Source organism: Cupressus sempervirens, chromosome 3, assembly GCF_028749045.1.
Source record: "Cupressus sempervirens isolate cs-2001-9-10 chromosome 3, ASM2874904v1, whole genome shotgun sequence".
In the NCBI taxonomy this organism is placed as follows: Eukaryota; Viridiplantae; Streptophyta; class Pinopsida; order Cupressales; family Cupressaceae; genus Cupressus; species Cupressus sempervirens.
Window position 1 is genome coordinate 113799193 of NC_143120.1, and position 13473 is coordinate 113812665.

A 13473-nucleotide genomic window follows, 5' to 3' on the forward strand; every position below is an offset into this window, starting at 1 on the left:
AATTAAAATGTCTCAGATCTGATAATGGTGGTGATTATTGCAGTCATGAGTTTGAAGATTATTGCTCCACTAATGGTATTCATAGACACAAAATTGTTCCCAAAGACTCCATAGGAAAATGGAGTGGTTGAACACATGAATAGGACTATAATGGAGCATACAAGGAGCATGAGGTTGCATGCTGGGTTGCCCTTACACATGTGGGTGGAGGCTATCAATACTGCAATATATTTGATTAATAGAGATCCCTCTACTCCTTTGGGCTGTAGTATTCTAGAGGAGGCATGGACTAGTAAGAACATGAGTTATTCTTTTCTCAAGACCTTTGGTTGTGAAGTTTTTGATCATATAGACTCTGAAAATTGAACCAAGCTAGAAGCTAAATCAAAGAAATGTGTCTTTGTTGGATATGGCATTAATGAATTTGGTTATAGGGTTTGGGATTTTGAAAATCATAAAATTCTAAGAAGTTGGAATGTCATATTCAATGAGAAAGTGTTGTATGAAGATCTATTGCAGCAACATGAGAATAAAGAAGATGATTATGTAGTGTTGGATGATACTCCAAAAGCTGATGTTCCAGCCATTCCTCATGATGTACAACAACTGCAACAATAAATACCACACACACCAATGAATGTTAGATGGTCAACGAGGCAAATTAGACCTCCACAAATATTTTCTCCCTCTTTGTATTCTATTTTACTTACTAATGCTTGTGAACCTAAAAGTTATGATGAAGCTATGTAGGTGGATACTAAGATCCAGTGGGAGTCTACAATGAAAGATGAAATGGACTCTTTGATAAAGAATAAGACATGGGATTTGTGCAAGGTTCTTGTAGGTAAAAAGGCTTTACAAAATAAGTGGATTTACAAGATGAAAGAAGAGGAAGGAGGTAAGAAAAGATTTAAAGTCAGGTTAGTTGTAAAAGGATTTGCATAGAAAAAGGGAATTGATTTTGATGAGATATTTTCTCCTGTTGTTAAAATGACTTCTATCTATACTGTTTTAAGTCTTGTGGCTATTGAAGATTTGCATTTAGAGAAGCTGGATGTTAAAATAGCCTTCCTTCATGGTGATTTGGATGAAGAAATATATATGGCTAAGCCACAAGGATTTGAGGTCAAAGGTAAGGAGAACTTAGTGTGCAAATTGAAAAAAAGTTTATATGGCTTGAGGCAATCACCTCGGCAATGGTATCTAAAATTTGACAAGTTTATGCATGAGCATGGCTATAATAGGTGTCATTTAGATTATTGTGTTTATTTTACGAGGTTGGATGATGATAGCTACATTATTTTATGTTTATATGTTGATGATATGCTTGTAGCTAGGTCTAACATGGATCATATTAAGTGGCTAAAATTCCAGTTAGCACATGCATTTTCTATGAAGGATTTGGGGGTAGCAAAACAAATCCTTGGTATGAAGATTTGTAGAGATAGGAAGAATAGAACATTGATGCTATCTCAGGCTGATTATGTTGAGAAGGTGTTGCAATGTTTCTCTAGGGAGAATGCTAAAGCTGTCAGCACACCTTTACCTAGTCATTTGAAATTAACTAAGGAGATGTGTCCTAAGACACAGGAAGAGGAGGATAAGATGTCCAAGGTACCCTATGCTTCAGTTGTAGGAAGCTTTATGTATGCTATGGTATGCACTAGGCCAGATATTGCCCATGCAGTGGGAGTCATTAGCAAGTATATGAGTCATCTGAAATTTGAGCATTGGAATTTTATCAAGTGGATTCTCAGATATTTGAGAGGAACATCCAATAAGTGTTTACACTTTGGGGGCTCTACTACTCATTTATAGGGCTATGATGACTCAAATTTGGTAGGGGATATTCATACTAGGCAGAGTACTGTAGGTTATGTCTTTACTGTTGGTGGGGCAATCGTGAGCTAGATTTCTAGGTTACAGAAGATTAATGTTCTATCCTATCATGCCCAAACTACGAGGGAAAGAACACAATTTTTTAAAAAAAAATAATAATTAGAAAGCAATAAGTTTGATAAGTTTGTGATCATAGTTTAAATAAGGTTCTCTACACTGTAAAATTTATACACTTGTTATTTAGTTGATATCGACAAAAGTTATAATATTACATTAACTTATAATGATATGCGAAAATTACTTAAATAACAATGTACATGAATTTTGGGCTTAGATTAATTGAAAATATTTAATCAAATACAATCTATATTTAACTCATTTTAAAAGGCTAATTAACCTTTATTATTTAAAACTACTAAATTTATTAACGATAACAAAAATAAGTCACTAACAAAACATAATGTACACTAAATCTTAATTCTAACATTAACACATAACTAGCATGACTTTAAAACTTAACTAAAAATAAAACTAATTAATTAAAACATGCTAGCAACTAAATTAATAGCTAGCTTATAACTTTGATAAATTAAACTAATTACTAAAATAAACTAACTTTCTTAACTAACAATACTATTAACAAAATCAAAACACAAGGAACTAACATAAACTAAACCTAACACTAATACTAAAAAACTAATATTATTAAAACAAACTAAACTACAATTAAATAAAACTTAATATTAAACATTTAATATAACACAAACTAAAATTAAATAAACTAACTAACTAAAAACTAAATAAAACAAAATAGAAACTAACCAACATAACATAGTAAAATATATGCTTACTAACCTACTTACTAACTAACACCTAAAATAACCTAAACTGACCCCTACAACACCTACACCAACTCCCCATGTCAAATTGACCCCTATTCCCCCCATACCATGCACTTCCCCAAACACTTACTCAGCGCACTGCCTGAGTACACTGACCTTGCGTCAGTGATGTTTCCCCACCCCACTTGCCTTGGGTGGAAACCAAGGTGGCTGCCCATGGAGAAAGCCATTTGTTCTATTTTAAATTTTAACAAATTCAAAACACAATCTTCCAAGAGCCAAGGTCAACGTGAGTTAAGAAAGGGCAGGGGTGAGTGACATCATCCTAATGATGACAAATCTGACTTTGTTAAATTAAAACATTTTTTTAAAGCAAAACTCAAATTGACACCCAAGGGAGATGCTTAAGCATTAAACCCTTCAATTTTTTTTGTCGGGTGACTTTTTGAAAGAACTATATTTATTTTTCAAAATAAATGTTTAGTCATAGAAATTACTGTCTCTCTTTTTTTTAATTATTAAGAAGCTATAAAGGGAATTATTTCATGATATATATATATATATTTGGAGAATCTTTTTGAGGATATACTCTCTTGTCTATTGCAAATTAAATCGGTCTCCCATACAAATTCCAGTGAGCAATTTGCTCTTGGGAGTGCATTTTTTTTTATCATATTTTTCTAAGTATAAATTTTAAAGTTGATATATTACCAAGAGGGGATTAAATTTTTCTTTTCAAAGAAAATCTATAACGACTTGTTACAAACTTAATATACCAAGAATTTGAATTATCCATTTTAATCAATAATGCAACAATTGTTTGATTCTAATAATCATGCAAATTGAATCTACATCTATAATATGATTTTCGTTTCCAACATATAAGAAAACTTGAAATTTTCATAATTAAATCAACATCATTTCCATCCTATTTTTGATATGCATCCATCTAATTTAAAATTATGATTAAATCACATGATAAACAATTATACTCAATCACCAATTCTATTGGCAAACCTAATTCAAAGGCTCAGCCAGGAAAGAACCAAGAAGAAAACTCGACTTCATTGCCATTACAACAAAGTTTGAAATACAAATGACATAGGATTTCAATCCTGAATTACAACAATTTAATTGAATTTCTTTCATGACCCTCATAAGGGGTTCATAACAATTTCTGCAACACATTTCTAAGAACAGTGGAGAGAACAGAATCTGATCAGGTGACAACAAGCATGACCAAGAAACAATTCAAACATGCATATTCATACAAGGTTATCACAATAGGATTCACAATGAATCAAAACTAGGGAAAGGTAGATTCTTCCAACATGAGAAGTCAAGCACAACACCAAAATAGATGCCCAATCGGGGCTATAAACCAAGAACTTCTATTCTTCCATTTTAACATGTCATACTCATACGGGGTTTGTGCTGACAGCTAGGGGCCCATAACACCCTACCCTCTCTCCCTCTTCTCATCCTGAGAAGAGAATCTACACTAGTTGGAGTCCAACTAAAAAGAACTTTCCCAAAATTGGTCACTTCTGCCCTATCCAAGGGTGAGTAATACCAAAACACCCATGCAAGAAAATCTCAAAATTCAAACATAAACAAGAAAAGAATACATTCAAAAAAACATGGTTTTCCAATCTTCCCAACATACCCACAATCATACAAGCATTCAAGCATCAACAAGGTAGCATAAGTATGAAGCAAGCATGGAAATATGAACAAGGGAGATGAGAATTCCTACCTTCACAAGAGGTAATGGCAAATGAACAAATTTGAGTAGAGCTTCTCCCTTCCTTGCTTCAATCTTCCAAGACTCCTCTCTAAATGTAGAGATTGGGTAACAACCTCAATTACTGCAAGAAGGGCCTCTAAATAAGCCTCCAACTCAACCACCAAAAGGAGCAATAACTTCACCCACCCACCTACAAATCTAGAAGCTCCTAACTCAACCCACACTATAGTTAACCACTAAGTGGAGGTAAGGTGAGTCAATTTTCGCACAAAGGCAAAAAGAGACTTTTTGAGTGACCTCAAAAGTCAACAAAAGGGTCTTAGGGGTTGGAAAAGACCCCCAACCCATACCCATACCCCTTGGTTATAAATATTTCATGTTTTAAAGCCTTAGGAATAGGTTTGGAACCAAACATAAGCTAGGAAAAATAATTAGGAGCAACTAACAACTCTAAAATGTAGATTAATCACTAATTCAAATTAAGAGTGACTGAACTCAATTAAGAACCAAATTGGCAAAAGATACTAACTTAATCCGACTTAGGTCCAAGGGTTGCACAGCTAAGCCTAACTAGCACACTGAAGAGCATAAACAATTTACGAGTGTCAAGCAACACTAAAAGAACACAGTTATGAACATTAACATTCATTGATCATAGGAAAATACATACATCCATCTCAAAATTAAAATACTTCAATTACAAACAACAAGGTTTCCAAAATTAGCATATAGAGATCAGTTTTGTTCCTCCGTCAATTTTCTCAGCTAAAATATCTGCACACTCATTGCACACATCAGTAGTCCTGTAAACGTATCATAAATTCACATAAATTGAAACATACATCAATCAGGGTTTCTTTCATCCTACATTTACTGATTTCATCAACATACATATACATAAAACATTAAATGACAAACATCAAATATCTGAAAATAACATCACACAACATAAAATAATATAATATGTTAAAGTATCTGATAATGTCTTGACATCTCAAGTCATGATTATCAAAATGATAAAGTAACAACTAAGGCTATGAAGGGTCAGGGAAAGGCCTCACATATCCACTACTAAGGCAGAGTACGTTGCTGCTATAGAGGTAGCAAAGGACATGATATAGCTTCAATTCTTCTTGAAAGAATTGGGCCATCCTCAAAAGGATAATTATTTGTTCACAGATAGTCAGAGTACCATTCATCTTGCCAAGAATTCAGCTCTGCATTTTAAGACCAAACACAAACAGTTGCGGTACCATTTCATTTGGTCAATTTTGGAGGATGGACAGTTAAAGCTAGAGAAGATACATACAAATGACAATCTAGCAGATATGTTGACAAAGGTTATAACAAGGGAGAAGCTCAACTCCTCTTTAGTTTTGGTTGGTCTTCTAGACTAAACATGAATAAAAGAATAGCAGAGTCTAGGGTGCTTTGATCCAGTGGGAGCCCCATGTGGTAGTGGTCTTGCTATAGGATTAGTCTCCAAGTGTGAGACTATTGTTTAGTGTAGAGTCTAATTAGTCCCCAAGTGGGAGATTGTTAGATTGTAGTGACTGATTAGGAAAGTATTGTAAAAAATTTTGGGCCCTATTTTATCGAGATTTGTAGATTCTCCATTTGTAGATTTGCCACTAAAGTTATGGCTAATTTATGGCCAACATGTTATAACCCTAAAGCAGTTTAATACTTGTATAAAAGTGTTTAGGGTTAGGGATTCTTTCATGGTGTAATGAAAAATTGATCCTTATGGCGGTGTTGAGTTGTAAGGGATTACAGATTGTAATTAGGTTGTAATCACTGGATTGTAATAAGATCAGACAATTGCTATTTGGTGGACATAGCCCAGGGATTGGGTGAACCATATTAAATCTTGGTGCCTTGTGTTCATTTCTATGTGATCTATTATTTTTCTATTATTGGTTATATTTGTATGTAATTCTTATTTTTGTCCATGGTTTAATCCTAACACTTAGTTCATAGGTGCACCACAACGTAACTTTGAAACTGCTAATCTTGGCATCCAATCATCAGTGCCATTAGTTTCGGGTGGGTAGGTGAACCTTAGTGACACCCTTGTTCCAGCCATAGAGACCATCCATCATCTGTGGCCACCCCATACTGAGGAGTCTCCAAGGTGCTCTAGGTGCAGTTCAAGGTCAATCTTTCGAGGGTCATAACTCAAAGCTTGTGAGGGCTATTGATGAACTGTTGAATGCTATAGGACGGTAATGTTGAGGCTTAAAATAACTCGGAGCTCATGAGGGCTATCAATGAGCTATCCAATCAAGTCTCTTAAGTTGAGATATTTTGAGGTTATGTTGAAATTGAAAAGTTGTAGTATGAGGATAGTAACAAAGTGAAGTGCTAGTTAACAAAGATTATGAATCTATTAATCCATTATTGAGGAGTGGAGTCCTTAACTATGTTGAGATTAGATTTGAAGCCGAGATTTAGTTTCAAGGTTGAAGGTGGAGTTTAAAATCAGATTTGGGGTTATCTAAACCTTGTGTAGGAGGTTAACAAGTGTCTTTATGTCATGATAGCACTTCAAATTATACATTGCATCCAAATTTGATAATAAAGGTTGTTAAAACATTATTCAAAAATTATTGCATTTGAATCAAATATAACAAACATAATCAAAATTAATGATATTCCATGAACATGAACAATACACATGATCCACGATAAACTAAACAATACTAGATACTAAATTAATATGAATATCATTGTGCACATAAATGAAAAAAAAAATATATCAAAATAAATATATCCATAGACAAAATTTTACACAAATATATATCAAAGATCATGTATCCATAGACAAAGTACTCAAATATATATCAAAATACATAGATCCATATACAAAATGTGGCTGATCATGCCATTAGAATGTGTATAATATCAATGTTTCTATATACAATGTGGCATATGCCATCTCAAAATGTCTCATGATGCATTCTACGAGAACTATATTGTCCTAGGGTGCTGGTGGATGATCAAAATGTAACCTCTTCATTGCACTAGGTGGATTGGATGCCTCCTACATAAACAAAAAAGGAAAACCCAAAGTTAGACTACTAAATTTATATGATTCTTTGTATCTAACATTGAATTAATCAAATGCATAATGATCATTTTTTTAATGAAGATTTATACAATCAAAATTTCATAATAAATACCTCTTTCATTGACTTCCTACACCAGTCAAGAGTCCTCTCGTATGCCTTCAACAATGCTTGTACCTCACTGATTATGGGGTGTATATGTTCAAATATGTTTATCAAATGAATCTACAATTTAAACTATAATATTATAATTCATAGCATTCTAAATTTATAACATATTTAATCATGAATTCAAACTACAACTTACTATTGTAGGCTCCTCCTTAGGAGAGAGTGGTTGTATCATCAAATCTACATAACTCTTCCATTGGACCTCATGTGCACTAGGAGTCTCCTATGAGATACAAAATAGTAGTTGTTAATATCACGAAAATCAGTTTTGAATTTATTTACGAAGATAAAAAAAATAAAAAATAAATGATACTTATACATATAATGGGGCTCTTAGTGCGAATGAAAATACTTGATGGTCTACGATGCAAGATCTGTACAGGCTCATTACCAGTAGCCACACCCTATATATAATAAAGAATGTAATTAAATGGGATTACCACAAACATTTTACAAGAATGAATCAATATTTAATCAAATAGAAAGCACCTAATTACCTTTCCTTTTTCAATGCATGCTAGCTCACCCCCCACACTTTGTCCCTTTGGGACAGGTGGTACTTGCAAGATAAAAGAAAGATTAGCAACCATATATGCTACAATATCAAATAGAAAAAAAAATGTGAACACAACATAATGTATCATAGATGTCTCAAGGCCAAATGAAATGGCTTAGAGCGTGGCATCATCAGACTATTTAAGTTCCTCCTTAGTCATCAACTAAACATGAATGAAGATCACATACATGTAAAAGTCAGTATGGCTTAAAAATTAAAATTACTCTATTATAAAAATTAACTTTAAATCACATATGTCATAAATTTTTTTTTTATAGACATACTGACATTGAAGGAGTCCATGCCTCTACATTCCCCTCCTCTCTTGCATCAGGGTCTATAGCCTCTACGCGTGTGTCTGGTGTATCCTCATCTAATACAAAATGATACTCAGGAAGATCACCTATGGGACCCAGGAAATATTCTTGCACATAATGCAAGTGTGAGGCACACAAATGTGTGATGAGCTAGCCAATGATGAACTAGTACCAACATCATCAACATGAGGAGGCATGACTAACCTAGCCTAAGATATCATTAGGCTACTCACCCTATGAATGGCTCTAATGGTCTGAGAGCTAGCTTCTACCATAATATCTGGATGCTAAAATTGAGGAGGGGGGCGATATCAGTGGGAGAGAAAAAAGTACCAACTTTCTTCCACTGGGAAGAGAGTCTATCCTAAGGAGCTCCTAGTCCTAAACCCATTTTGGGCTTCGTGCTCCAATAGTTCACTTTAAGTTTCAACACAAATTCTACATATAATTTTCTAAGGAAATAAAATGGTATGTCTAAATTGCCATGTGGAGGGATATCAAAGACCATCCACCAATGATCCCAAAAGTTTGCATGTATGGCATCATTTGTGAACCATTTAATCAATAGTTTGGATTTATTTGGGTCAACTCATAAACCTGTTTTCAAGTTTGCAAAAAGGCTAGCCAAATTGTCTTTGGTTATATTAAGGGTTGCAACCTCATCATAGTCCAAACCATCATCAAACATCTCATACATTTCATCACGCCAATGAAGAGTGGCATTTTGTTGGTTCATAAGGGTTTCAATGTTATCCACTATGGTTCTTAACATGGATAACATAGGAGCCAATGTGGGTACATTACTATATGTTCTATGAAAACCTCTCAATTCGGTGAGATTTTCATTTATCAAATCCTCAATTTGACGAGGGCTTTGAGGGGGTAGAGGATCATATGGTGAGAAGATTTGTGGGGGTACTAGATTATTTGGTGGGGGGTTATAAGGAATATTATTCCCAGCCTCAATGTCATCATTTTGATCAGCCATTCCTATTGAATTGCAAAACGTAATATATATTAAAGAAAAACTTTAATTTTAACATTTTTTTAAAAAAAAACCCTAGATTCAACTAAAACAAACAAAATCATGCTAAAATCTATTGAATTTAGGTTAAAAATGAGTTTTTTTAAAAAAAAATGCCTTGATATCTGATATCCGATTACAGTGCAAATATTGGCCCCTAAATATGCGAAATAAGGGCCTGCAGGTTTGTGATTTTTTTTTATGTAATGTCACATGTATCGGATATCCAATATTCATCGCATATATTATATAATATACTACACTTTTATTATATATTATATTATAATATATTACATTATTATTATTATATTATATTATATTATATTATATTATATTATATATTGTTATATATTATATTATATATATATTATATTACATTACTATATATTATAATATAAAATATTATATTATATTGATATATATATATATATTGTATTGCATTACTATATATTATAATATAAAATATTATATTATATTATTATAATAAAATATTATTATTATAGTATAATATTATATGATTGTAATATAATATTATTATTATATTACAGTATAATAATTATTATTATTATAATATTATATTATATAATATTTTTATATTATTATAATATAATAATAAGAATAATATATTATAGTATAATAATTATAATTATTATATTATGATAATATTATTATGTTAATTATCAGATATCCAATAAGGCTCAGCCCTTACTTTCCATGTTTGGTACCTAGATAGGTGAAAAAATGTCAGTGGATTTTGAAGTGCTTTTAGACATCTTCAAACTCTATTTTTTTCACATCGCCACTTTTTTGGCACACCATGATCTTGCACATACCCTGATGATGGTCTATAATTTTAAAAACTTAATAGACCTATTAGAAAATGTAATTGTGCTGCATTTTTTTAGCTCTGCCTATTTTCTATGCATAAAGAATGTAGTTGCACACGCATTCTCGATTCAAAGTGGCAGAATCTTGTATTGGATATGATGGAAAAATGACATGCACTAGAAGATGGGAAAATGATGTCACTTTTGCAGGTCTGAAACCTATTTTCTTAATTTAAGCATTGATCATTTCTTAAATATTTTAGATGTTAACAGGGAATTTAGATGTTAGGGGGGAGTGGAGCCAAATGAGCTTCCACCTTCATGTGGTTGGACCTGATTAGTAGACAATATTAAACTATTCTCAAAACCAATTGAATCTCAATATTAACCTATAATTGCATCAGAGCTATTCAACGTTTTTCGTAATTTTATTTTTATTAATACAATACAATGTTGCAATTGCGATAGCTCACCATGGATCCCACATCATTCATGCCACATGCCTATCCCAATTGTGATGGAGGTTTCCCATGGCTTTCTGTGGGACCCATAGCATTTATGTCACATAGAAATCACAATTGTGATGATGTCTTGAATAGATTTTTGTCACAATTCTTATGATGAAAATGAATGGTTTGCTAGAATTGTAGCCCAATTTATGACACCTGTAGCCATCATAATTGTAATGGTTACCCTTTCCATTACAAATTTTGACAACAAAAGTCTAACACCCTTCTAACGGGAGCTAATTTTGACTGATGTTAGTTAGGCGACAGGTTATTGTCATAATTGTGACGGCCTGCTATCGCAATTTAGGCCTAAACATAGTAGTGTTTTCATACCCTATGACTTGTATAATGGATGATTATGCATTCTAGTTATGACAAGTAGCATCATATGTAATTGTATATTATTTAATTGGATTCATACTTGCCATTTATTCCATGATGTGGATTTTGGTTATGTGTTAGATTTAATATTAGTAAACTATTACATGTGATTCAATGTCATGGAACCCTTAAGAGATGCAATCTATTTATGATTGTTGTATGTATGTGAATTATTTCTTCTACTATGTAATCTCTTGTTTTTTATTATCTTTCAAAACAAAATTATTTGGCAAACTTAGTGAAACTTTAGGTTAACTTATTTTGACTTCCCTGGCGAGGCATTATAGAAGACTCTTGGATCCCCAAATTTCATTTTGACTATTTGAGCTTGAGTTCATGTAACATGGATGGAAATTTTCCAACTTTTATATACATTCAATATACTATATAAGATCTTGACTTGTCAAAAAATTCTCTCAGTGGAAATATTCCACATTGGTTGTGGGATTTTACATCCTTATATAAACTCAATCTCTCTTGTAACCAACTCAGAGGAACGCCTTTGTCATTTAAATTCTATAAGTTTGGTGCCCAAAATGTTGACTTACAAAGACAAAAATTACAAGGGAATGTCTTTCCTCCTCATCTGGATGTTGAATTATTGGAGATGTATGAGCATCAATTTGATGGTGCCATCATTTCAAAAATAAATGGTAGAGTCTAACCAAAAGAAACTTAATTATTTGTCACTTGCAAATAGTAATATAACTAGTTCCTTTCGACATTATATTTGTAGATGAAATCATTTGGAGGTTTTGGATGTATCAAATAAAAAACTCATAGGAAATTTGCACATTAACACTAGAAGTGTTAAATTTAGAAAATAATAGATTGGAAGGAGAGATAAGGAGAATAGTTTGTATTAAAACTTTGAAATTAGGAGGTAACAAACTATAGGGATAAATTCCAACATCACTTCAAAATTGCACTACTTTGGAGGTTCCAAACTTGGAGTATAATAATATGCAAGGAACCATTCCAAATTGGATAGGAAAATTAGTTGGCCTTGGAATTTTGGTGTTGAGGTCTAATAAATTGGAAGGTGGAATACCATTTCAGTTGACAAAATTACAAAACCTTCAAGTCTTGATTTTTTCAAGTAATAATCTATCTGGAACTATTTTGAGTATCTTAAGAAAGTTGAGAGCAATGACAAATTGAACAGATGTTTCAAATTTTCTTCTCTAATAGACAAATTCAAGCTTAATTACTTATGTAGATAAAATGGTAATCAACAACAAAGGACTATTTCTAGAATATGTGAGATCTTTGGCATGGGTTCAATGTCTTGATCTCTCAAATAACAACTTCTTAGGTGATATTCCTCCATGCATTGGATTCCTCATTGGTCTAAGAGTTCTCAATTTTTTGAGAAATAATCTCAATGGAAACATTCCTACTTCTTTTGGACATCATGTGCAATTGGAGTCACTTGACCTTTCATATAAAAATCTTATTGGAATTATTCCTCTAGAGCTACGATCTTTCACATTTCTAAGTTGTTTGAACATATCTTTTAATAAATTTTTAGGTAGAATACGACAAGGAGCACAATGGTTAACATTTGGTGAAATGCCATTTTCAAATAATAAATGTCTTTGTGGGCTTCAAATCAACATAAATTGTTCTTTTGCAACTTCAAACAATATTTATGATGAATATGTGAGTAAATAGGAGTTGTTTTATTATAGAAAACATGAATGCAAGTTAAAGTGGCATCAATGACTACTAATAAGATGGGGAAATGAGTAGCATCCTATTTGAATGCCTAAGAAAGGAAAACATGTCTCACACATCTATGCCTATGCCACCATGGATGTGGTAAACTATTCAATCAAGGAGAAATATCTATAGAAGATGTGAAAATTTGTTATTGTAACCACTGATTATTAATCTCCTATCTTATCAAGATTATTTAAAGGAAAAAAATTAGTTCATGGATACTATTAAAAAATTACGCAACTATGCTAACTTCAACAATAAAAGTGCATAAAGAAATTTGTAACACAATGATAGAATATTTTTGGATATATCATCCCTAGAGACAGCCCCAAGAGAAAGCTATTTCTACAAATAAGAAATTATATTAAATGTCAACAAGTTAAGAGTTACAAAATTTCTTCTTTTCCTAGTGAGAATGCCCTTACAAATTTTCTTCCCTCAACCACTTCAATCAACACCTTCTTAACCCA

At 32.5% G+C, this 13473-nt stretch overlaps 1 pseudogene; it reads left to right on the plus strand.

Moving 5' to 3' along the window:
- Nucleotides 1-12955, plus strand: part of LOC149565037 (uncharacterized) — a 167748-nt pseudogene extending 154793 nt beyond the window's left edge.
- Nucleotides 12956-13473: the final 518 nt, after the last annotated feature.